The 26,338-nt window shown below is 40.7% G+C and overlaps 1 protein-coding gene across 1 annotated transcript in view; it reads right to left on the bottom strand.

Moving 5' to 3' along the window:
* The window catches only part of LOC146758051 (cytosolic carboxypeptidase 4-like), a 61,152-nt gene that overhangs the window by 26,507 nt on the left and 8,307 nt on the right, over positions 1–26,338 (bottom strand). The window lies entirely within an intron of this gene.

Genomic DNA, 26,338 nt, shown 5'->3' with positions numbered 1-26,338 from the left:
CTACATGGCTCCATCCTCCTCTGGAGGCATCTGTATGAGAAGCGGAGTGCAGTGCAGTCTTCCAAGCCAGCAAAATCTAAGCAAAGTCTGAATCAGAAAACTGTACCAGAAAGCTGCAGACAAGATCATCAGTCTTAATTAGTTTAGCCTCATGGATATGCTAACAAAGGTATTCTTCTTTGATGATCAGCTCATATCTTTGCATAGTTTCTGCTTTTCATAACATGAAAGTGCCAGTCTGGATCAGCATTGGCTCAATACACACATTGCTGCGCAATACAAATATGCCCACTGGTCCCCTGGGCCCCCTCATGCATGTCTTTTGAAGACATAATGTTAAAGGATAACAGGTTTATAGTTTCCTGGCTGTTATAAAGAATAATGGAACTAGACATTATTTGCTAATCTCTTCTCATTTTCTCATACCACAGCAGACAGTATGGTGAGAGACATCACCATGCTCTAATATCTGGATGTATCTGTATATATGATTTGGTGGGAAGAAACATTCCAGAGGAACTCAACATGGCTAATCAGATGAATTAAATGAACACAACCTATTAGCTCTTGGTCTAGTTAAACCAGTACATTTGTTCTCTGCCCAAACTGTTTTTATCATAACAGGGCAGTGAGGTGTTCATCTGCATCTCCTAAATGACACTGTGTCACAGTAATAGGAAACACGGAAGGAGGGGGAAAAATAAGAAAGCTATTCCGTGATTTATCATTTGGCCAAGATAATGGCAATAAAAATTCTCCTAATGAAAGTTGATGAAATTATACCGGAAAAAGAGTTCATTCGCATTCAGCACTGATGCATCAACTATATATTCACAACTAAATGCTTCCAACGTCTCTCAATTTACCTAAAAACACATCACAGGCTAAGAGACAATGTAATGGGAAAACTTCGTTATTCATTACTCATATGCTTTAAACAACCCCACAAGCCAAAGGCAGCGATAGTTTCATAACACAGATATTGTTGAAGGTGGAAGGACTCCAGAAGTTAAATTAGAATTTTCTCTCTCCACCAGGGTAACAAGAGCTGCAGTTAAACTGGAGTTGAAAGATATTAATAAACACAAGTAGACAACAGATTTCAGAGCCATCATTTTTCTCTTGCGTTCAGAAAAAAGGGATCTTTGGCACACAGTACGGTCACTTTTGGGCACTGTTCAATCCTTGAGGCAATATTTTTCCCTGCAAACTTACTTCCAGTCAACACATACACACACACATGCAGAGTATACTCTGCATCTCAACAGCTTTACACATGCACAATGGTTATGCCCTAAGGCTGGGTATAAATAAATTGGCAGTCTGGTTTCCCACTAATTCCATCAGTGAGCTCTCCATTGGAATACTAATAGAAACTACTTCGAGGCTGCCCAGGACAAACCACACAGCTGAATGAAACATTTGGTGCCTGCAGATGAAATTTTAGCCTGGGCCAGCCCCAAAAGATAGTGTCCTTTAAACCCCTGTGAAAGAAAACATGCTGATGCACAATGGGGAACCAGCTATTGAGATGAGGACAGTAGGGAACAAGCCAGTTTTTCTCATGGCCCAGAGATCCCTAAGCAGTAGGTATGACATTCTAAACAGACAAAGTTTAGGGGATAGAAATTTGGGCCAAAAGATTTCAAAGGGATTAAGCAAGCAGAAAAGGCTGAAGATGGAGAAAAAAAATTGGGTAGCTTGAATTTCTAGAAAGATGAGAGGGGTTGAGTTAAAGACAGAAGATAAAAGGACTGGAGAGATAAAAGGATGAGAAAGAGGGAGGGGTGGTTGAGGTCAGTGGATGCTGATGTGGAGGAATGATAACAAGAGGAAAACTAATGGAAACCTCAATCCCCATCTCACTGTTGGAGAGGTGTGCTTCGTTATGAATGCCCATCCTCGCTTTCCTCAGTACTTTGGCTACTAGGTGAGGAAACAAGGCCCAGCTTGCTGTCAACCCTCCCTGAAAATCTGCTGAATTTAGCTGATGCTCTGATTCAGCTGGGACTGAGCAAACTTCTTTGTTTCGTCACAAGATGGGTTATTGATTTGTCATTCAAACGGACTCTTTCCCTGGCTAAAGATGCTACAGGCTAGATTGTTCAAGGGATGGAGGAAAGCAGATCAGAGAGCAGAAAGAGGCCTGAAAGGCCTGTTTGTAAGAGAACTGAGGATTTAGCAAATGGTAAAACTGGTTGTCAAGTTCTACTTATTCAGATAGCATAGATAGCCAACCAAAGTAAGCATAAAGATGGGGATATATTCTCATCACCCTCCCCCAGAGACTGCACACTCACACAGAGCAGTAGTGGTTGGGTATGGAATGCTTCCATACTTGCTGGATGCTGGTGCACCTCTTTCGCATTGCTTCCTGAGATGGAAGGTAGTACATGGTACCAGAAGGTCCAGTTTTGCCAGATCACTTCTTGGGTATCACTGGGACCAATGCATACATTTATGTGGGGCATAACTGTGAAAAGTGGCTGAATCAGGAATAAAAGATGGACAAAAATAGAAAGCAAAACCAACGTAGATGAGCCATAAAGAAGGTCCAGAGGGCAAAGAACAAAAGTAGTGGGAATTGTCAGTATGTTTTTGTTGTTGTCATTGTTTGTTTGTCAGGAAAAACAACAACAACAACAAAACAGAAAATAAATAGAAAAAATAAGTGCTAATTCTTGAAAGAAAACAAATAGTGCTCCAGATAATTAACTCTCCTACTTGGCAGACAAGAAGAAGAAATGGGGAAACTGTTCAAGGTCATACAGTGATTCTGGGGCAGTGTAAGAAAAGAAAACTACTTTACACTGGTGACAACCAAGTGCTTTGTTCAAGAACATTTCTGTCTTTAATGCAGGTTCCAGTACTGGCAACAGGTTAACTGCTGTTACCCCATCTGACTGTGCCTTCAACATTCATCTGTAGTCTACCCACGGCTTTCTCTCACTCGTACACCTTCTGCTGTGTGAACTCTATGGAACCTGGAACAAGTCACAGCCAGGTTATAGCCTGAGGTGCCTGAAGATTAAATGTGAGGTGGAGCTCTAAGTACATCTGAGAGTCTGTGTCAAATGAATTAGCTCATAAAAGCAGTCTGGGAAAGCAAGAAGTTGAATTTTTGCAAGTCCTAAATTGGCAGTTTAATCCCTGGATCACTTTTCCTCCCTCTCTACTTCCACTTCTCTGCTTGTATGAATAACTTCAGCATACAGAAAAGTGAGCAGACTCCAGGCCCACCCAAGCATTTTCAGCTATGAGTTTAACTCATTTGGCCATATTTCACCGTGGGAGTTAAATAACTTCCTAATCCTGGCTGGTGATCACCACATGCTTGGCAACAAAAGGATTTATGATGTTTATTCTGGCTAACGTAAATACAGATGCTATTCAGAAAGCGTCTAACCTGTTTTGAACATTCTTAGTACAGTATTTGTCTCCATAATGTCATTCACTATCAGGTTCTCCTGGTTAATTATGTGTTATATAAAGAACCAATTGTATCTTTTCATGAAATGCCCTCCATATTGTTCTATGTTACACAACACCTTGTTATTTTTCTGTGTGGCTTTAAAGCAGAGCAAGTATTTATAGTTACTGGGAAATTACAAAGTAGATTTTATTTTGAAATTCACTATACTATAATCTGCAATATAGAAAGCTTTGAAGCCTTTCCCTCTTACTCTGATAAAACATATGCCATTCTGCCCATCCCAGAGGTGATGAAAATATGTATTGACCAAAATGACACAGCAACACTAGTACGCTTTTCTTCCCCATACAAAATAAGACCCCATGATGGATCATGGTATCACTTTTGCACCAACATAATGATTTAGGCACTAGAGTGCATTTAGAAAGAAGCCAGCACAGCATGACCCAGACATCACAGCATGCTCCAGCCTGATAGCTGTCTGCCCCACAGGATCTCTGGTGCTCTGTTCCCATGCTAGCACATTACAGACACAAGCAGACCGGCAAAGCTGCATGTTGGCCTGATAGCAACGTTACATGGAGTGGAATTTAATGGGGTGGCGAGTTTGCTTCCTGCTATGCTGCCACCAAATATCCACATCACTGTGAAGCCTCTCCCCAGCACAGTGCTGAGTGTTACTGCTGAGCTCTCTGCACTCTTTCCCTTTCTCTCTCAATAGCTCAAGTATCACTAATACTCTCCCATATCGAATCTGCCTTCCAGGCCACTGTGTGCTTCCTCTAGCCCCCCCTTTCATTATCTCTTTTGCCTTACAAAGAAAATAACTCATAACAGACAAAGCAGTCCAAAGGAGGTACTACCATTCACGTCTATAGGGATATTATAGCATCTTCCAAGCCTACATTTTCTCACATACACAAGCATCTTACTCACTTTCTTCTTTATTGTTGCTGCTGCACATGGCACAGATATCTTTATTGAGCTGTCTTTCTAATCGCTACTTATGTTTTCCTGAACAGTCAGAGCTAATTCAGAACCCAACCATGTGTTTGAATGCTTTAAACTATTCCTTCAAACATGCTTTACCCCGCCACCGTCTGTATTTTATCTTCCATTCCCGTAACCACAGTCTTGCTGTCCTCCTTCCTACTGTATAATTCATATCAGCTGCAAACAGTAAATCTTAGCATTTTACTGTTCTCCTAATTTCTCAGTCATTAAAGAAATACAGACCAAAACAGAGTGGTAGCTGGAGTCACCTTACTATCCATTTCTTCCCACCCCAGTGATGATTAATGCATCCCACCTATTTTTCCAGACTTTTAAGTAGATTTTCACTATACAAATGACCCTTTTGTGCCTCACCCCAAAACTCCAATCCCTTTGGGATTTCTTTTGGGTGAGGGAAACTCTCTTCTCCTTAGTTCTGACTTAACTAGGATGTCCACCAATGCTGCTCACTTAAATATGAGTCTTAACAAATGACAAACTTTGTATACTGCATCTCCCTTCACTCATGCCATCAAGGCAATTAACTCAGTCACTGTGCTTCCCTGCCCTTGTGTTTCTCGTAGGTTTTTTCTTTTTTTGGTGGTTCTCAACCTCTGGAGTAAATTTTAAAACATAAGGAATCAGAATGAGCACATTGTTTAGCATGTTTGAGATGTCTGCTATCTACCCCACTGGCCATTATTAATGATTTTACCAGTTTGAATCTTCAGTTCCTTTGTTCCCTTATAACTCTTACAGCAATAAAACCTGAGGTTTACCTGATTCTGTGTGTTGTAGCCTTGGTTGAATATAAAATAACACCGACAGATAACGTGCAGACATTGTCTTCCTGCATAAAACAGCCAGAGTGGTCCCACAGCATTCTGCTCTGTGCCTGTCCTGGCTGCCTACCAGCTCTGCCAACATGCCTGTGGCCCCAGGACAGCATAAATAGCTCCAGCATGCATCCAAATCTCAGCCTTCACAATTCCTTATTATTCCAGTCCTGAGGGTCCACTGTTTCCTTCCAGAGCCTTTTGATTATGCCTTGGAGCATGCTTCTTTTTTCCAGATCTAAGTCTGTTCTATACTAAATCCCTCATTTCCTCTGACTCCTGCTTCCATTGGCACCAGAGCAAAACTTCTACCCGATGGCAGTCCCCTTGCCTGGGCCACGCCACACGCCAGCTCCTGCAGTTAAATTGCCATGCACATATTCACAGATCAGCCCAAGACCTTCTCTTTGTTGGTCTCCTTAAACATTTACTTTAAACACGTCTTCATAAAGAGACTCATGAGTGAGAGGTAAGGGCACAGAGCCATCTGCAGCTCTGAGCCTTCCTTTCTCGTTTCTCAAATTTCACATATATTGTATGGCTGTCCCCTTACACTGTGCCTTTTCCCCTATATTATGAAGGATTCCTCATGTCAATTTTCTATCTTTTTTCATTTCACAAGTTCTCTTTGGTTATCTTCAGCCAGCTGCCAAAGCTGGTTTCCCCACCTAACACACTTCCAAGTGATCAGTGACAGTAAGCAACTACAATTCCAGAATTCATTGTATTAGCACTTCTAAAGCAACAAAGGAACCATTGATTTCCCAAGCCAAGGATACACAGGAAAGCACAAAAGGCATACGTGCCCAGTTCAGATCAGAGAGGAAAGAGACACACTGTTTGGTGAGGAATCCAGCCTGGTAACTGCTCCCTTTGAAGGTGAAGGATGGGAGTACAAAGAAGGGGCTTGTTGGCTGTGTTCTAATGGGTGTTAGCATAATTATTCTGATACAGGATGCTTCTTGCAGCTTGAATATGTCAGAAAGTTACCTTAACAGACGTATTTTACCAAAAGGCCCAGGGAGAAAGAATGATCTTTTTACAAGAAGGTTGGGTTAGGAGGGACATCCTGTGAAGGGTCTTGGGAATACAGACCACACAACCAGATGCCAGACATCAAGATAAGTTCCTCCAGGTGAAACAGTTGCCACCAGCTGCTAACCAGGATTTATAGGTCTGCGGAGTCCAAAGGCTCACTTTATTGCCAACCCAGATGTCCGCTGGTACAAGTAGTCTGATGGCTGATGGGGTTTTTTAAACCACTCTTTTGGCTGAGAATACGATTAGTATCAAAAGAAAGGAACCAGCAAACAAAAACAACAGAGATCAAAACTGAATATTCTACATTATTACAGCAGATATGAGCCCCTGTTGCTTGCCCACAAGGAACCTACCAGCAGCATGAGCTCAGACGTTTGGACTTGTTTACCAAGGATGAGTGTCAATTAGACACAAACTTCTTCAAACCACCTATAAGCCTTTACTGCTCTTATAATCCCACCAGCAAAGGCTTACTTTAACTTCTCCACTTACTGTGCTTTTGGAAAGAAAGAGAAAAAGAAATCAGGTGTTTGAAGGCTGTAAGGAACAGACTGAAGAAAGGGAAACAAGATCAGAGAGACAGAAGTAGGGTGAGGGGGAGGCAACTATCTCTATCAAGTGGGATAACTGATGTGACTCACACAAAAGCAGCTTATATTTCCTCTTGTTCTGCAATGAATATTTCCACTTTGTCTTTTTCAGAGGAGACCAGCCAGAAGCAAATGCACAGCAGCTGAGTAATGCCTCAACCTCCAGAGCATCATGCAAAAAGAGAAAGACATGTAGGCCTCAGAAGAATAAACTAAGTTTCTCTGAGTCTTTGGAGACCTACTGACCGTTCACAGTGTGACGCAGGCAAACCTGTATTAACAGAGAAGATGCTGACTCCAGATTATAGGCTTTCAAGACTTCTTATCTTGCAGCTGTACTACCTGAGAAAATTTGCATAAGAACAAGCTGCCTCTTTCTTAGAAGTCTTTTTCAACCTGTTTTTATGATTTCCACTTAAAACGATAATCCTCTGTTTGTGACACTGCAATCATTTCTACTACAATCAAGTGTTCCATCCAGAAGGAAGATTACTGTCTCGGTTTGGGGAAGTAATATGGACCTCAGAAAGAACAAAGCAGCCAGTTTACAAGCAAATGACCTTGATAATAAAGAAAAAAAGAAAACAAGAGCGTGTATGATCAGATCTGCCTCTTCCAAGAGACATCTGATGCACTTCAGGCTCACAAGAACTGGTATTTCCTCAATATGTTCATACAATGGAGCTGGAAAAATTGGCAATGCCTACCTTCACTGTGCCAACCCAACATACACTCAGATTTTTCCTTAGACAACCTACCAACGTTTTAAATGTGAACACTGGAGACACGTATACAATAAACCTAGCACAGTACACAACGCCATGCATTTAGCACCATGTCTTTTGAGGAGGAGCATCGCCTCACATGGTGCCGAGTGTCAAACAACTGTTCTAAATCATTGCCACTGGCAGCTGCTCTGAAATCCAAAGAACAAACGGTTAAAATAAATGAAAGCAAAAGCCTTTTTCTTTCTCCCCCCAAGAAGATAATTTAGCATGACTTTCCACAGAACAATTTGCATGGGATTACCCACAATACACTGCATTATGGTAATACTCGACAATCTCTGATGCATATTAGACTGGCAGTGTTAAAAATCTGTCAAAGGAAAAATAAACGATACGGGAAAATGATGATGTAAGACAGGACAGTAAACACTCTGCACTTGTGTAATCTGCCAAAATTCACTCCAAAATTGGCCTGGGAAAGAGAATGAGAGAGTATTGCGCACTCGGAACAGCTTTAGGGAACATTCCCAACTCAAGCAGAAAACAATACCTGACTGAGACACGGACGTAATCACAGAGGAGTGGAAAATACAACAGATCCGAATGAGGAGCTGAATAGGAAACACGGAGTGATTTTCTTCATTTCTTTGATTTCCCACTGGGCAGTAACCTGGAGGGAATCTTCCCTCTTGTTCATCCAAAGCAGGTTCGGTTCACTACCCTTCACTACACACGTTCACTCAGTCTGCCTTCTGCTCCTCTCCAAGCCCCTCTGTATCTTCTTCTGATGCTGCTGGTGATCCTTAATGGACTCTGCACAGTCTCTGTGTTCAAAAGTGTTTGTCCCAAAACAATGAGCCCCAGAGCTGTATTAGTCGCAGAATCCAAACTACCAGCACCTCCTGCCCTCAGCCATGGTTGGCTGCTCAGCCCTTCAATACACTTCACCCAGAGAACAGGGACGCTAAGGATTTCTTGCACCGACCTCGTACTTTCCTACATAAAAAAAGCTGCAGGAAAATAGTATCAAATGAACTGATTTTGCCAGTTCCATGCATCATGTTCCTAGTAATTCAAGTAATTGTCTATCACTCCTCAAATCCCTAAGAATCGTGGAATTATAGATTCTTAGCTTAGGTTGGAAGGGTCCTTAAAGATCACAGAGTTCCAACTGTCTGCCATGGGCTGGTTGCCCCCACCAGCTAAGGCTGCCCAGGACACTAAGACACATTCCCCCAGGACACTAAGGGGGAATGAGGCATAGGTTTGGCCAAGAGGTGGGAAAGAGAGAAGTAGCATTTTCCATGTGGGTTTATTCAGTAATTCTCTCACCACTAAGTTGCAGAAAATGGAAGGAAAAAAAACCACAACAACCAACAAACAAGCAAGGGATGAGGCCAAATTATATTGCTGAAGAGGAGTTATAGAGATTAGTGTAGTAATTAATCAAGACAACCATGTCAGCAAGGGTCTGACCTTTATTCCTGCCCTAGTAACAGCTTTGTCCCCGATGACTTTTGGCTTGCATGCTAAAGCGATTTAGATACATCCCTCAATTAATCGCAGGATATCCTCTGGGAGATAGGAGAGCAGTACTGCAAGCTGCCAACAGGGATGTTGAATCAGAGGAGGAGTGACCTAGTGAAGGGCACCTAGTGAAGGACATCAGCAGAGATGGGGAGGTAACCCACAGTTCTCTTTACCTCCTACACTTCACCCCTCACTGCTGGAAGCAAAATTGTTTGAAGCATCTAATTCGAGATCCTGCCATATTTTAAAAGATTAAGATTTCCAAAAAATAAGAAAAATAATAAGAGTGTCTTAAAATAACTTGCGTCTTTTTCTGTAAAGAAGCAACAGCACCACATCAAACTCACTCAGGCAGGATGACAGGCAGCTGCAGAGATCACGGCAGCAGTTGCTTCCCTCTTCTCTCTTTTCTTGTGAGATAAAGACCTTCTATCAGGCAGATGTGCTGCCAATCCCACACTCGTAGAGAGTGTGGAGTCCCTTGCTCAGTGTTTTGGGTCACCTGCAGCTTCTAGAGTAACTAGCAAGCACTACTCTCTGACAAAGAACCTCAAAGCTCTGCAGATGCAGTTGTGCCCCTGAACATATGGGAGGGGAGTACCTTCTATCCTGCCCACTAGGGACAGACAAGTGGAATCTGAGCTCTCTCAGAAAGGCAGTGTACAACTACAGACCTTCAGTAAATAGAAGGACTAAAAAGCTACACATTCAGGAGAGTGGTGAAGCTCAAGATTGGCAAGAGATAGAAACAACACTAGGAGACGTCTGCTTCTATTAGAATAGCTATTATCACAGCAACTGAATACCTGAATCAGTTTTTGTCTCCTAAGAAAAATAACAAACGCATTTGCCCATCAAGTTTGTCCATTATGGCAGTTAGAAGCAGAGACTGTCAGAGCTTTATGCCTGTGAATTAAAGTCCCTGTCAGGATCTTAGCTAGTCAGAGTGAACAGAAGCCTTAAATTAATAGCTTAAGTTACAAAACTCAGAACAGCTAACACACATGTTGAGTACACCCAGCTGGTTGTGAGGTTTTCAGATACTTGTCTGAATGAACCCCAGATCTCCTGCTCAACACAGACAGGGTCTCGTATAAAGTCTGGAATAGATTTTCTAAGGTTTATTTTTAGCAGCTGTTCCACAGTTCTGATACAGAACAGAGACAACCCAGACATGATACTCTGATGGTGAAATGAATCATTCTTTCAGAGCTCTGAAAGCACTAACAGGCCATAAAGGTCCTCAGCCAGACCCGCCTGGGGCCTTTACCCATACCCTCTACCTATTCTAAGAGCCCCACTTCAGCTTAGGGCTCTGCTGTAAAACTGCAGGTCTGTAGCTCCTGTAGCAACGCTTACATGCTTTTACCTGAGCACACCCTATGGTGTGTATATGGTGTACCCTATGGTGAGACTCTGACTCACAGAACTGACTTCCCAGCATCACCTTGTCACTGTGGACCTGCCAAGTGGTTTCTGAGCTGTTTGATCCCACAAACATCACCCTGAATTACTAACGTGTGTTTTCACTTTGGATCTGCTACACTACCATGGACTTGCCTAATAATGTGGACTCGTGGCTGAATCCAAGTACTCTTCAGAAGCCTGGTCTGCTTACCTTGCTTGGAGACAGTGAGACTTGGCCTTGGCTGCCAAACAGAGACTATCTGGTATTATCTCAATTTCTCCTACTGCTAGCACTGACCCTAATTCTTTTCTCAGAAGAGGCACACATACTATTTTTCTCCCATATACCTCAATACAGAGATTACAACATCCTAAACCACAATTAGATTAGGCCACCAGAACTATCTCACACTACAATCCAGATACAAAAATAGATTCCCTTTCCTTAGCTATTGTTGGCAAACACGGGTTCTAGTGAGAGAAGTTATTTCTGGACTTTTACTGGCAAGCCTTCTTTTCAGAGACTAAAAGGAAGAGCTGGTGCTGGTGGAAAAATTGTTAGACATGACTTTGAAGAAATGGCAGTTTCTGCCAAGCTCTTATGTGTGTTTCTCTGTGGGGGGAAAAAGGCTTTATTAGCTTTTCTTTCCAGAGGTCACATCTGTGAGGGTAAGTGAAAGAAAAAGGCACGTATGGAAAGTCCTCCGTCTCAGATTGACAATCAGCTGCACAGTCAGTGCCACAAAAGCCCTTTTGCACTTGTGCCTCTTCTTTCATGAAGGAAAATCCCCATTTTCTTAGAACAAAATGATGGCTGAATGTGAATGCACTGGAGTTTCCCGCTGATTTTGGTACACTGTGTTATCTCCTACTTGGAAACCCTGAGCACTTCTCATCAGGCATTTATATAGATCTGTGCATACACACACATTTACATGATCACAGATGTACAGGGACACATTTCTAAGACTCTAGCATTACAACAAACAACAACCATCCATAAAGACACAATTAAAGTTACACGTTCATCAGACACACTGGTGCACACTTGAACATGCATTGGACTGTCTTCCACACCCACGTGTATCCACATTCATGTTTATATTGTAGTCTTCCACAGTCTGTAGTTTGCACCCACGAATACTAACTGCACAAACCCAGCCCAGCGGAACAAACACTCATTTAATGTGTAATTCAAAAACCATAGGCATGTACTCTCCATGCACTCTGCTGCTGGCTTTCCCCTCTAAACAGGATGCAAATCCTACACAGTCCTATAGGCTGAGTTCTCTCTATACAACAAGTAGCTGAGCTGTGGCACACAAAAGTGCCAACGTGCCATTGCAAGAATTAAAGGTTTTATGAGTCTTTTCTCCACTTCCACAGTCTCCCCCTTCCAGTTAATGTCAAGCGTGTATATATAAATGAGATGTATTTGGGGCTTGTGCCAAGTCTCTGTAACACGGACACAGAAATAATATGGGTAAAACATGATTTGTATTGGGACTGCTCTGGTTGTCTTAAAAAGAAGGTCTTCAGTGACTGATTTGGCCTTTCTGGAAGCTTCTTACTGTTTAAATTGTAGAGTTATGAGACCTCACATTCAGTTCAGCTTATCACAGCTGTACATCCTCATGTGAAATCAGGGGAACTGACTGAGAAGAGTAGGGTACTTGATGAAGCACCTTGGGGATTGAAATGTGTGTTATTAAATGTACATGAAATAAACAAAATTTCACTCCCATTTATTCCAACCAGTCAGAATCTCAAGCAAAGGCAACCTGGCCTTAAGTGGACTGCATTTATATATCTGGAGTGAGCCCAGAAGTGTCAGGTGCTACTCATTCTTATGATGCATGTCAGCATGTAACACACCAGATCTTATCAGTATGAAACCAACACCTCTTTGGGCTGTCCCTCATCTCTGAATGTTTTCACACAGACTCAGAAATCTAAGGTTTTCTCTTCCAGAGAGCATCACTAAAGATTATTCCAAAAAGACACAGAAAATTCTGCTAATATTCCTCCTCCTCTCTACCAATGAATTCACAGAAGACATCATTCATGCTACACCAACTAAGGGCAGACACTAAAACGTTACCTGAATATCCTGAGATCAAATGTCTGTCCAGAAGCAGTGAGTATCAAAAACATGACAAACAATTCACCATTTACACACTGTATCTCTGAATCAAGAGGTTGAAGGTATTTAAATGGAAGCTGACTTGACTTCTGTCTGTTATCTTTTCTGCTTTCTGTCAGCAGCTTCTCTAACACCCACTGCTGTGGCAAACCTTGCTTATCCTGTCTTCCTATGCCACAAAACGTAACCAGATTGGTTTAATTTCTGCAACACCTACGCTGAGAAAGATATTACTAAAAAGCTGTAGAAGAGTCAAGGAACATGTGCTGCGTTCCTTCCAACACCTTGATGAACACTGGATGAACAGAAGTGAAAATACTTTACAAGGAATAAGGCACTTCCCCTCACTTTACAATGCAGTAGGTCACACCAGCTTAGACAGCCTGTACTGACAGCAATTGCCTGCTTTGTTTTGCTTTCCACCACCTTAGCACCCTTTGTGTCAATACATATAAGAACTGAGCTGCGCAGTGTGAGGAGCCCACCTTACCCTTCTGCTCCAATCTCAGCTAGAAGAGGAGATGCGAAACAGCCTTAGAAGATATCCATCTCCTCTGCACGTGGAAGCCCACAGGACAGCAAGGCACACATCCATAGACCCCAGCACTGCGAGTGTGCTGCCTGACATCAGGCTTCATTGCAATCCTATACACCACACTCCACACCTTTAATTAGTTACAAATGCAAAGGAACTGAAGGACAGATTTCCCACCTAGCTTTGCATTTATTAAAAGGTCACCAAGGAAACATGATTTTTTTCCTGTGAACAGACATCAAAAGCTAATGAAACCTGAACTTCATCATTGCTGTGTACCTTTTCTTTTCAGTTTTCATTTAGAAATGAACTTCCTTTCCCCTTCACGAGATAATCCAGGCTCCCACAAGTGCTTTGCAAGAATGGTTTGGCCAAAAGGGTGAGTTATGCATCCCTTCCTTTTTCTCTTTCCACTGACAGCCATGAAACAGTGTCATACGACAGAGGAATGACACACAGCACAACATAATTCTAGCTGTACGTAGAAAATATAGACCTTAAGGTAGCCACATGTGCTATGCATAGATGCACAAAATACAGACATGTATTTAAAGCAATAAATATGCATGTCAGTTGCACACCTTTTGTGTTCTGCCTAAAACCAGAAATAAATGCATGCATACAAACATCTTTGGGCACAACTTCTTCCAAGTGCAGCACACAAACACATCCTCTAGTGTGCATACAGATGTTCCCCTAGCTACTGCATTGAAAAGAACAATTATGCACATCCCATAACTCAGTGGCAGTAACATGCCATTGCCACTTGTGTGCTCGTGTCTGTATTCTAACACATACCCTACCTCTATGCATGCGAGAAGGCTGGGAATCAATAACCACTTACAGCCCTTCAATCCAACACTGTCAACTTTGTTCCCCTCTGTTTATAGTGACAGACAAGAAGAGTGAAGACAGGGGACACATCAGTATGCAGCGTAGGAGAAGTGGACACTATCAGCATAAGCAACAGACAGGAGCTACTGAATTCAGTAGTGGCTGCTCTTGCCTCCTGCAACAAGCAGAGCTGCCACTGTCCCAGAAATCTGGTTTATTCCCAGGAAATTGATGCAACCAGATAGAAGAAACCAGAGCAATAACCGAGGGCCATTTTCCTAAAACAACATAATTGTACAAAAAAAAAGATTCGGAAAAAAAATTCAATTCTTATTTGTTTCCTAGGTCTGAGCAATGATCTTGTCTACATAACGATGCACAACATGCTCGGTATAACACCAGAACAACTCGATATCATATCCTGCAGAGAAGACAGCATGAAACTAAATATACTTCAGACACAGCAGGCTACCTTTAAAAATTGTCAAGTTGCTTCGTTGACCTTTTAAAGGGAATGAACATACAAATGCATTACATTTAAGAGCAAGTCAATACCTCAATGAATTTCAACCAATCCTGCAGCATGTGGAATAACCAAAAAGCTGTTGGTCTGACACGAGCTCTAATCATGTACCTCCATCAAAGCTCACAGCCTCACCCACCCAAAATGCTGTCCAAGCATCTCAGAGCTTCTCGGTCTCAGCCTACAACATGGCCTTGGTTTTACAGTCCTGAGTTTCTCACTGTATCTATATTCAGAGATCTTCTGCATTATGAACACGTCCCATTACGCCAGGCCTGAATCTCTCCTGGGCAGAGATTGGCATTAATATAAATATAATTATGGTCATTTAATAAATGTATGATGCATGTCACTCTATCTCATTAAATTAACAACAGGAGTGAATTTCGTATTAGTCGTGACAAGGCCCATTTTCAAAGCTGACATTTAATATCACTCCCCAGCATAATCATACATCAGGCTTCACAAATTAAAGGATTTGATGTGAGCGAGGGATGATCAAATACATGAAACCACAGAACCAGTGCTGTAGCTTGCTGCAGATATTCAGCCTATGTAATACATTTACCTACAACTGATGAACCAGCAGAAATTCCAGCCATTTCAGTGCACACGGGGGCTCATGAAAGCATTCCTGATTTAGAAAAACTTCAGCACTTTGACCTCTGGAAGCCCTTCCAATCACCAAAGACAATGGCTTGATCAGAAAAGCGACCTTTCGGTCACTATTTCAGAGCCAGTCTGAGCTGTTTTCAGACTCCATTTACTTCATTCTCCCTCACTAGAAAAGACAAGAGGGCTGCTCGCAAAAGGTCACTGGGAAAATGGTGTCCAGCTGCCTGCTGCAAACTTCCTATGCGCCATCAGACTGCAGGGAACATAAAGCCCATCACATAGCTCATCCAGTGCTTTCATCTTTGGTGGAAAGCAGTAGTATTGGCCACGGTGTTGACTTTAGGTGCCTGTTCACCCAGGTGCAGGACATCTGAAGGTTGTGAGCAAGGTATTGTGTTGCTCAAGCGTGTTTATGCTGCGTTACAGAGCTGTCTCCCTTTTTCCCATCACTGCCAATTGGCGATGCATGCATGCATGCCCTGGGCCATCACAACATGGCTGTACAGCCCATTCTCCCCAACCCAGATGACAAGTCAGATCCAACTCTATTACTTCTCAATGCTGGGAAAAAGAACACAAGACAGACAATAATACAATGGAATTGAAGGCATAATATAACAGAAAAAGAAAGCGGCAGAGGAAATATCTTAACAAGTGCTGGTCCTCCATTGTTTTCACACAGAATTAGCATTTCAAATCAAATAAACTACTTAATTCAATTCTCAGCTCCCTCACAAGCTAACAGCATTTTATATTTATCTCCAAGTCAGAACAAGTCTTTCCACTTGTAGCCTGCTGGCCATCAGCTTTTAAAGGAATACTTCCCACTGAGATGCTAACTGTCCTTCTGATCATGTGGCAAAAACATACACATACTTAAAACCCTACTTAGTAAAAGAAGTCATCTCTACCAGGAATAAGCTACTGCAAAATGGACAGTGTTTCAGGGCTTTTTATTCCCATTGTATGTAGCTGTACTCCTCTCACAGACTCATTTGCAATATCGTTTTCAAACTCATTGAAAATCGCCTTTCTCATTTTGTTTCTGAGTGAATCTCTGATTCAATATTCTTGTGTAAGTTCACCTGCTACTTCCAGCACCACCAAAGGAAACTTTTCGCAATAGCCAAGAAGAGGTGGCACGCAGTAAGAGATTTGGTTAGGAATACTTTGGGAAAAACTTATTTAATCCAAGGCAGAACTTAATTGTGAAGTACACCAGGCTTCAGGCGGCTCTTCTCAGAAAGAACTCCTTGGGTTTTAGGTTACATTTCTGATCAGACGTCATAAGAAGAATAGCTTTTTCTTTTCCAGTCATTGCATTGAATTCTTTTTTACTGTCTTTAGTAGCAATTGCCATGAATTTTCAGTTACTTTCTTAGCTTCCCACATCTAATTCCTACATTACTTTGGCTGATACCCTTTTTCCCCTTTTTCTTTTGTTCACAGAGAATTAACCTATGCATTTTTCACCTCAGAATATCTTGATCATGATTAGGTAAATGGCCTCTACCACTGTTTACTCGTATCTGTCAGAATCTCTAGTAAACAATTAGTACTGGCAAAAAGGAAACAGACTAAAAGAAGTGAAATCCACCTCTTGACAATCCATCTATTACATAGATTCTTCATCAGTGTTATGATTCACTGTCCTCTATGCTCTAATTATCACCTTCTCTTTACTATTATACCAAGATGGGTTTTAACTAAATGTGTTCTCAATTCTTGATTAAGCTTTTTTTGGGATATGTAACAGAATCTATTTTAAAAACATTGGTTTTAAAATTTATAATACCTCCGTAATCTTTTTTTTCTTCCTCTTGTGGTCTGCTTTATTTATAATACATCCTCAGTCCTGGACTATTATCCCATATTAAGGGAAAAACATACATGAACACATGTTAATAGAAATGATGCGCTCTGCCCTTATTAAACGTAATTGGGTCATGATCACTGGTGTCTAGGTAACCACCAACTCTCACACCGAAGATTATTTCACCCTTTCCTATCATAGTGTGGTCCAGAATAGAGCTATATTGGATACAACATCTTTTGTACTAGAAAATAATCATCTGTAATGTTCGGAATCTGTAATAGAATTTACTGCTGCCTACACAAAATCTCAGGTACATAACACCTAGACAGAAGTCTCTATGACCACTCTCCTCTATGACCACTGGAAAGCAGTTCGGTTTATCCATCATTTACACAACCATTACCTTTCCATCTTTTCTTCCTTCTCTCAATTTCAGCTCTAAAAAGTTGTTAGATAATAACAATAATACATCTTTCCTTTTCACCAAGAACCGTACGTATCCCATGACACACAACTGCACTCATTTCCACATGCATCATCTAAGCTCCTCTTGGTATCATATTTGTTTGCTTTAAGAAGAAAGTGTGACGCCAAATCACACTTACACTTGTTTATTCCTTTGTCCATTTTTCTAAGTGGAACTCGCTTATGATAATTACTTGGTTGAAAATATTTTAACGATTCCTTGTCTCACTTCAGCAGCTATTCATCAAAGATTAATATTCTATACTCCAGAAGCTGCCTGTCTTGAGTGTCTGAGAGTAAAAGAAATACTGCAAAACATCAGCACTTGGATGTCTCCAAATTCTCCTTCTCTCACAACTATGAGTAGCCAACAACTTCTTTGATCTCTACTGTCTTCAGCTCGTTCACCTCTCATCTGTCCCCACTTATAGTATGTATGTGAATCACTTTTTAATTGTCCCTAATGTCTGCATTTCCATAGGCTGTGTGCTGTAATTTCTCTTTTCTGACCATGCATCTTCACTTGCAGATAGCCACCATCTGGCATCACATGCATCAAAAATTTCTTCCTTGGACAAAAATTAGAATATAGCAGGTTTCTCTTTGTCATCCATATGTGGTATACAACAGAGCCTCTTACCTAAAGATAAGCCATGAAGCTCCAGAAATATCATGTCTAAACATATTGCCTTCTCTGCCTCATAGATTACCCAGCACAAGCAACCTCTTTCATCTGTAAGTTTATCACATTTAGAAACACATATTTCTCCTCCGTTATTCAGAATTAAAGTGTTTGCAATTCAGTTTGGTTTAATTTACTTTGGAAATGAGTTAAGCCAAATTTAATTAAGGCCACCTTAATTCTGCTTCAGAGTGTTGACATGTGGCTTAATGTGGTTTAGCACAGGACTTTCCACTTGCTCCTTTAGCTAATTCAGAGGTACTTACCTGCACATTCTCATACAAACTATTATAGAATTCAGCCTGTTTTAATTAATTATCAAAACAGAAAGGTAACTTGGTTGCATTGTAAGTATTTTTAAGAGAAGAACCTGCAAGTTACTAAATCTCTCTTTAAACCAACAGAGAAAAAACTAGAGTACATCTGAAAATAGCAGGCAGACGAATTCAAATTTGTACAAGGAAATAATATTTAGCACTTTCTGATCCCTGGAACAAAATATCAGGGGACCAGATGGATTTCCAATCATGTGATGCTCTCAAATCCAGTCTGAATTCTTTCTTCTATGAAAAATCTTACACAAACACGAGGGTTTGGTACAAAGCTGCCTATGTAGTATAGGAGGTCAAAACCAGAAGAGCTGATGGTTCTTTCTGGGACCATAAGCTGAAATAAGTGTTGTGGAAGAAGGGAAAGAGGAAAGACAATGCTATCAGTACAGGAGCTTAGCACATATGAAAAAAAAATATAAATCTCAATTGGGAACATAAAAAAGGAAAGACCAAAGAGACAAGAACTGGATGAGAAAAAAAAAGAAGAAGAAAGGATGCACCTACAGATTTCAAAGTTGGCAAGAATGAATAGAGTTAGTTTGATTTCTTTTTGACAAGACCAAGGGACCTACGATTGGATCATCCATGAATAAAGACAACAGTGGATGTGGCAGAGAACAGCAGATTAAAGAACCTGGGAGCTACAGCAGCTGTGAGAAGTACAGTGCAGAAATCAGTGGAGGGACAGAATGGAGGAGGAAGTGAGATTAAATTTCTATATATAGTTTACATTCAATATTGGACAGCATATCCAATACCACTAATATCACTAGTATGAACTAGTGGAGTTCACTGCTGCAGGAAATCCCGTGTGGGAAAATATTACGAAAGGGGACAGAAAAGTGCCATAATTATCAACAGAGAAAGTTGCTCATTATCATTACCACACCCTCGAAATAATCAGGCCTCATGCTGCAGCATATGAAGCAGAAAGGAGGCAGGTCAGGTGGGCCGGTAGGATTATTTCTTCTTTTCCATGTCTTAGTGTAATTGAATCAGTTGCACTACAGCCTGGTTTTGTTCTCTTAGGAGCCACGAGGAACCAAACACTGTATGAGACAGGATACCTGATCATATGGACCAATGGTCTGATCCAGCATGGCAAATGTTATGATGCTAAGAGGGGTAAAAATCAATCTTCGCAGAAAATCCTGTGTATAAAAGACTTTGAAATTTAGATGCTTCTAAAATCCATGCAGAGTAAAAGACAAACGTGGCTCCTCTAGCCTGTGCTTTTGCAACCTCCCATTCTTATTTGCCATGCCTGAGGAGTTCATGATTAGACTATGAGCTTCATCAAAGGGCAATTTTCAGCTGCCAAATAGATTTGTACAATAAATCCACATGGGACCAGATTAACAAGCAAGAGAGACATCAGAAATCAAAAACCTAGCCGCTGTAATTCCACTGAAAACTTGAAAGGATGATGTGCAATGATATTTAGACTTTTAAAGAGACACTGCCAGAATACTACAGCTAGTTTTCATTAGGAATTTTGCTTTTCTGTCTCACATCCTTCCCAAGAGTTCTTTTCATTAGCAGACTTAAATCCCACTTATATTCAAGGCTGCACCGTTCAGAACTGTTCAGTGGGCTTCAGAAAGAGTAACATTTCATCCAAAGTGCAGCATCTTTTCCATGCAACCATAAATTAATTAATTGCAAATGAATTTTTTGATTCTAACATCTAAGTTGTCTGGGTTTGCAATGTCAGCACCTGGGAATCTTCGATCTAATCCCATCCACAACTCCCAGAAAATGGGTATGACTGAATACTTGCATTTCTGATTCCATGTAGTCTGGCTTTTTATTTCCTAGGGAAATAAAAAAAAAAGCTTCTAGGGAAGCAGCTCGATAACTCTTTCCAATCTGTACCTACTACCACCTTTCTTCCCAAGAGTATGGGAAGACTGGGCTGCAACCAAGCATCTAGAAAGGTTTAGAAGTAGTTGAGGGAGAAAACAAACAAACAAAACAGGTATCAGCTGTTTATGGTATATTGGAAGGGGAAAAAAGAGAAATATCAGCATTCAGAAATGTACAGAATCAAGGTAACATCTGTTTTCCTTTCCTGGGTCCCACAGAATCTGCTGTGTTCCTTGGTTTAACAAATAAACCAGCTGCTAACTAGGAGATGCTCACATCATTTGCAAGTAAAAGGAAAGAAACGCAGGGATTTGTTGGAACAAGCCCTTTAAGACTAAGCCCCAAACAGAAGTGGTAAACATCAGAGCTACAGCAACTGATCGATTATATACAGTAGTGGAAAAGAGTTGAGAGAAAGAGGGGAGCACATGATGGCTCTGCTTTGCTGTTCCAAATACATCCATGTCTAGTGTACCTCCACAGAACTAGATGCTTCCAACTCTGCAAAGTCAGATCTACAATGACCTCATCCCATCATTACTTTCTGTTGTGCTGAAGAAAAAAAAAAAAACAAAACCTAAAAAACACCACTAACAACAAAACACAAAGCAATTACAAACCACAACAAGGGAGGGAACCTGTTCTCCAGTTACACTGACAGACAGCCCTCGATAATCTATCAACAACAGAGACAAAGGAACTGATTTAAGATGCTATTACTTCCAAAGGGCTCAGATTGTGCTACTCTGTTTATTTAGGAGTTGGAGAAGTCGAGATCCTATTTGATCAGCTTTGAAATTGGTTCCAAAAGGCTGAGAAGTCAGCTGATTTTTCATTTCTCTGTAGTTCAAGGCCATATACATTTCTCCTTTTGTTTATATCAACAAAATCCGAGTTAGGATATAACACTCATTTTTTCTGCCAAGTCCGTGGAGAGTTCTCATCCAAGACTTTGCTCATCTGACTCAATCCAGCCTAAGAGGACCAGAAAATACAGGTTTGTGGCTGCAAGCCACAAGCCCTGGTGCTGTGCTTGCAGACTAATCATTATGTTGCTCTGGCCATCCAAGGAAGATGAATGCTCACCGTCTCCTGGTTGGTTTGCTCTTTCCCATGTGCCTTTGCTCATTTCCTAAATGCCATTAACCTTTATATCGTTGCATTAAGTGAAATCGTCAAGACTAAAAGGTACCATTAGAATATCTTGAAAACTGAATCACAATTTACTGAAAAGGATTGGTGGGCACAAAAGGAGCATGAAAATACGGAAAACAGGATGCAAACGTTTGCAATGGGCAACAACTAAAGAAAACACAATGAGCTGAAAACCTTAATTTAATCCTTCACTCCTTAGATTACTACAAGATAACTATTTGTTTTTCTCTTATACTTCTCTTACAATTACAGCTGCTTCCAATTTGAATCACTTTGGACCAGAACTGGAAGCAGAACTATTTAGAAAAAAAAAAACAAAAAAACATTCTTCTATATTTCTTAGCATCTGCTTTTGAATGACGTGCCCAGGCCTCAGAGGGTTCACTAGATACACGTTTTAGAGATGATTTTTTGGATAGAAACTTCTGGATGCTTGTGAAACTTACTCATACTTAGGAAAAGTGTAAAACGTGGGAGACAATGGAAACCAGAAATAGGAAAAGCCTCAGATTTCAAAGATGATGTAAACAATTTACTGGAATGCTCATCAGAAAGCCCAGAATAAACTCCATCTCTTTTCATTTCCCTTCTGCAAGTACTTATCAAATACGCTCTGTGGCAAGAACATTGCTGCAACCATTTCTGTTGGTGCCTGAATACTGGCATGAGTCCAAATTAAAATTATTTGCAAGTTTGTGCACTAGGCATCCAATTACAAGAATGATATACAAGAATATCATTGCTTCTGTATGCCAGTAAGACAACGTTATGCGACTGCAAACTCCCTCAAAACAACCCAATTTCTGACTATCGACTGTAATAAACTGCTTATGAATAAGGCATACATAAAAATTCCACAGAAATATAATATGTGATACGCAATAATAAGGAAGATAAAGAAAATCTTTCATTGCCTATAGATAACTATAAAGAAACAGAACTGCAATTTCAGGGACAAATGATGTATTAGTAACAATTTGGTTATTTTGGACAGAAATGGGTCAAACCAGAGCAGTCCACCTCTGAAAGAGTAGCAAGAGGAAAGGCTTTCATCTTGGCATACTGCTTTATTTCTGCCACACTTTCACGGCAATTCACTGGTTCATTACTTGTATAAAATAATTCAGTAAATGCTAGCCAGGTTACAGGGGATGGATAATGGCAGCTCTTCCCATTTATTAGACTCTCATCTCTGCAGTTACTGTATAAGGGGCCAGGATGCAGAGCTTTTCATCCAGTTCTGCTACCCGTTTATCAGCAGCTCCGTCCTTTTATCCCTCAGCATTTAAGTACTTCCATCTCCGAAATACAAACTATTGGCTCTTATCTAACAAGAAAGTTATCTTGGTTTTATGCCAGTATAGCATAGGAAAAACAAAAAGATGCAATTTATTAACCTTCTAAACAGAACGAGACAGACTTCAGCAAGATGGCACATGATTTGTGGAACACACGTTACATGACTAATGTCACATCCTCGCTCACACGAAGATGGCTCACAGAACCTTCAGGGACATTCACTCTCACAATTTATCTGGGGTGAGTTTTGTAGAGATGGGGGCTTCTAATTGTTAGACAGGCCATGACTTTTGACAGTTACTCTGGCCAGGCTCCACCTGCCAATTGCTGCCGTTACATCAGGCACAATTTTACCTCTAATTTCTCCTACTGTAAATGACTGGAGAGAATGCAAGCAAAATCAAATCAAACCAACCAACCAACCAACAAAACAACATCAGTTTTTCCTCACCTCTAGCTTGCTTTACCAGTTCAGTGAATTGAGTAGTTGGACTCAAAAGAAGAAAAACTTTTCCAACATGAAGATGGGTTCTATGGAAGAGCGTTCCTGAAATTCCCCAAATCCTCCTTTCAAAGGTGTTTTGAACAACTATCAACAATTTCTTATGAACGTATGGCCACTCTGCTCGGTGCTGCTCTCCCTGATTCCATCATCTCTGCAAATGGATGGCTTTTCCCTCTCATCAAGTCGGATAATAAAAGTTGGGGCATTCAATTCCCCTCATTCAGAAGCATTAGACTGGACAGAATTAATTTTTTCTCTTGACTCTCCCAAAGACTTTCTTCAAAAAGGGATCCACGTCACCAGTAAAATCTCCTTCAAAGGGTACTGTCAAAATATCTGGAATAATTTAAAAACTCATTTGTTACTCGTTGTTGCGTGTATCCCTTTGAAGCAAGAAGCTGAAGTCTATTTACATCAGTACTTCATCTCCTCTACCAGGTACAACATGTCAAGGAAAATGCCTTTCCAACACCACATGTACTGAGAGAGCACGGAGCTGAGTTTTGAGATTTGCCATGTTTCTACTATATCTGTTTTGGAACGCAAATGTATACATGGCTCAAAATACATCAAACTCGTAGGATGGTGAATACAGTTAGTAATCTGAACATCCCAGTGCAGTACGTTACTACAGGCGTCTTAACTAGTCAGCCAAGAATCAAGAAGAATAAAGTGTAGTACAATAGGATATGGTAAAACAAAGAGCTATGCCAGTTTAAAAATGAATCACACTGAAGAAACTTAGGAGAATATCCATATGCGTCAGTGCAGATTTGATTCTTTTGGGCCAATATTTGCTCCCGATTGTACTGAATAGAGCTTTCTATGGCACAGCCTTATATTCAGTATTCTGCAAACCAAATAAGACAAGATGGCTCAACAAAATCCTGCAAAAGGAGGACAGTAATACAAACCTGGAGGGCAATAGGTCCAGTGAGGGAGTTAATACAGACTGCATTCACACTGGGAGAGAAATGATAGGCAGTTTCTGATTACTTTTTGATTGTGAGATTGTAAACTGGTAGAAGTAGGAAGGAGAATTCCTTGTTGAAATGGACTGCTTTGTTTTAGGCAGCTTTCAAATGGAGACACTGCTGTTCTAAGACTCAATTGGACAATCCAGACAAAATCAAAGAGAGTCTGGATTTTTTTTCCCCTTCTTTTCTTCTTCTTTATGTTGAATAAAACCTTAGATAAGATCAATAGTTTCTTTAGTTTTATGTTTCTCTTCCTTAAGGGTAGATGGCTTATTGCATTTCCATTGATCACACAGACAGGGAGATTCAACAGAGACAAGTCATCTTTTCTTTTGCTCTCATTTCTGCCCTCCCCCCATACCCATTTGAAATCAAATGACTTTTAATCGAGGCTGGGGTCACAACTGTTTCTCATTTACATATCACTAGTAACAAATTCATGCCTTATTTTTCACTCACTAAACTGCTTTAGAAATGAAAGTCACATTTCTATACATGATATGCCACACACCGTGCAATCGAAAAACTTTAGGAACTTCTTTTCTGGGCCTCTCTATCAGACAGGTTACCTCAGCCCTCCTACAACATTGCTCTGTGGTGAGAGGGGGCTTACCTGACAGCCCTGTGTATTTAATATTTAAGCTTCTTACAGTCTCTACAAAGCCTTCCTCTGTTTTTTCCTAAATCCTTTGCAAACTCCCTATCAGATATGTGCAACTTCAAGCACAAGAAGTTTGTATCTCAGTTTACAGTCAGCAAAGCAGCTACATTCACCATTATTTTCACCATTTTCAAGAAGGAAGAAAGTCAAAGATCAGGATCCAGAACTGCTACCAACACCATTAGAAGCCTGACCACCAGCTTACTGAGTGGTGGTGCACTTGGGAGAACGTTGCATAAAACATTTTAGATCTGCTGGCACAACTTATGCAAACTTGGGTTGAAAATACTGAAGGAAGTAGAGAACAAATCATTAGACACTGATATAACCTGATGTCCAACTGCTTTTAGATGTTACTCAGATTATCTAGGAAATGAGTTAAATTCTCCATGGAGATCACTAGGAGTTTTGCCACTGACATTAGTCAAGGTAGAATTTCTCCCCACTGTCTGAAGGAAATTTAAAACCCCACCACAACCTGTGGTACCTATTGCACCCCATCAGCACTTCTCAGAGTAGGGAGCACTAGGTGTAATGCTCAGGGCAGTTATATTCTCTTTCTTTAAACCATCTTCAGATATTTCTTCTGCCTTTTCTATCTAAGAAATGATGTGAGTATAGTAGAGCACTGTTAAAACAGTAGCTGAGTACTTGCTGGCCACATTCTATGGAATGTAAAAGGATTAACATAGAACTTGCAAAGAATAATTTGAACGTCTTATTAATTGTTATTTGTAACAATGGCTTTTTCCTTAAGGGTCTTTTCGGATCCTTAACCACATATTAATGCTGTATAGATAAGGATTGCTCCCTAGTGGGAGAAATAAGGTGGAGCACAGAATCCCTTCCATGGAAAGCAACAGGTTTGGGAAAGGAACAAAAAGAATTCACCAACTGAGCAAGTGGAGAATTATGTACAGCTAAATACAATTACCAGAGCTCAAACCATGTACTTAAAAAGTGCCAAGAGGCTCCTGTCTCTGATGCACTCAGCACAAGTACAGCCCTTCCCACAGTATCTGGAACATCATTTGGTAAGAAATTTAGCTCCATTTAGTTCACAGTTAAAGCTGTGGCTTCAGCTCATAGATGAGCTACCTTTGGCTGTCAGTAACAAACTCCAAGTGCAGAATTCTCAGTGCAGGCTCTTAAGTTTAGCCAAGCAAATGCCCAGATAGACTGCAACAGGAAGTGTACGACTCCTAATATTCATGTTAATTACCTCAGATCTACTGTGAATACCATTATAAAGACACAGTCTGTATCATCTCAAAAACACTCCTTCATTCAGCTCAATATTTTTGGCATTAGACTGGAATTTCTTTTTATTTCACTGTCAAATGAAACCTCGTAGCAAGGAACCTACTTCCCT

This window comes from Coturnix japonica, chromosome 17 (genome assembly GCF_054131305.1).
Source record: "Coturnix japonica strain WE chromosome 17, WE-NBRP24, whole genome shotgun sequence".
Taxonomy (NCBI): domain Eukaryota; kingdom Metazoa; phylum Chordata; class Aves; order Galliformes; family Phasianidae; genus Coturnix; species Coturnix japonica.
Note: the sequence above shows the minus strand (reverse complement) of the source record. Positions and strands in the feature narration are given on the sequence as shown.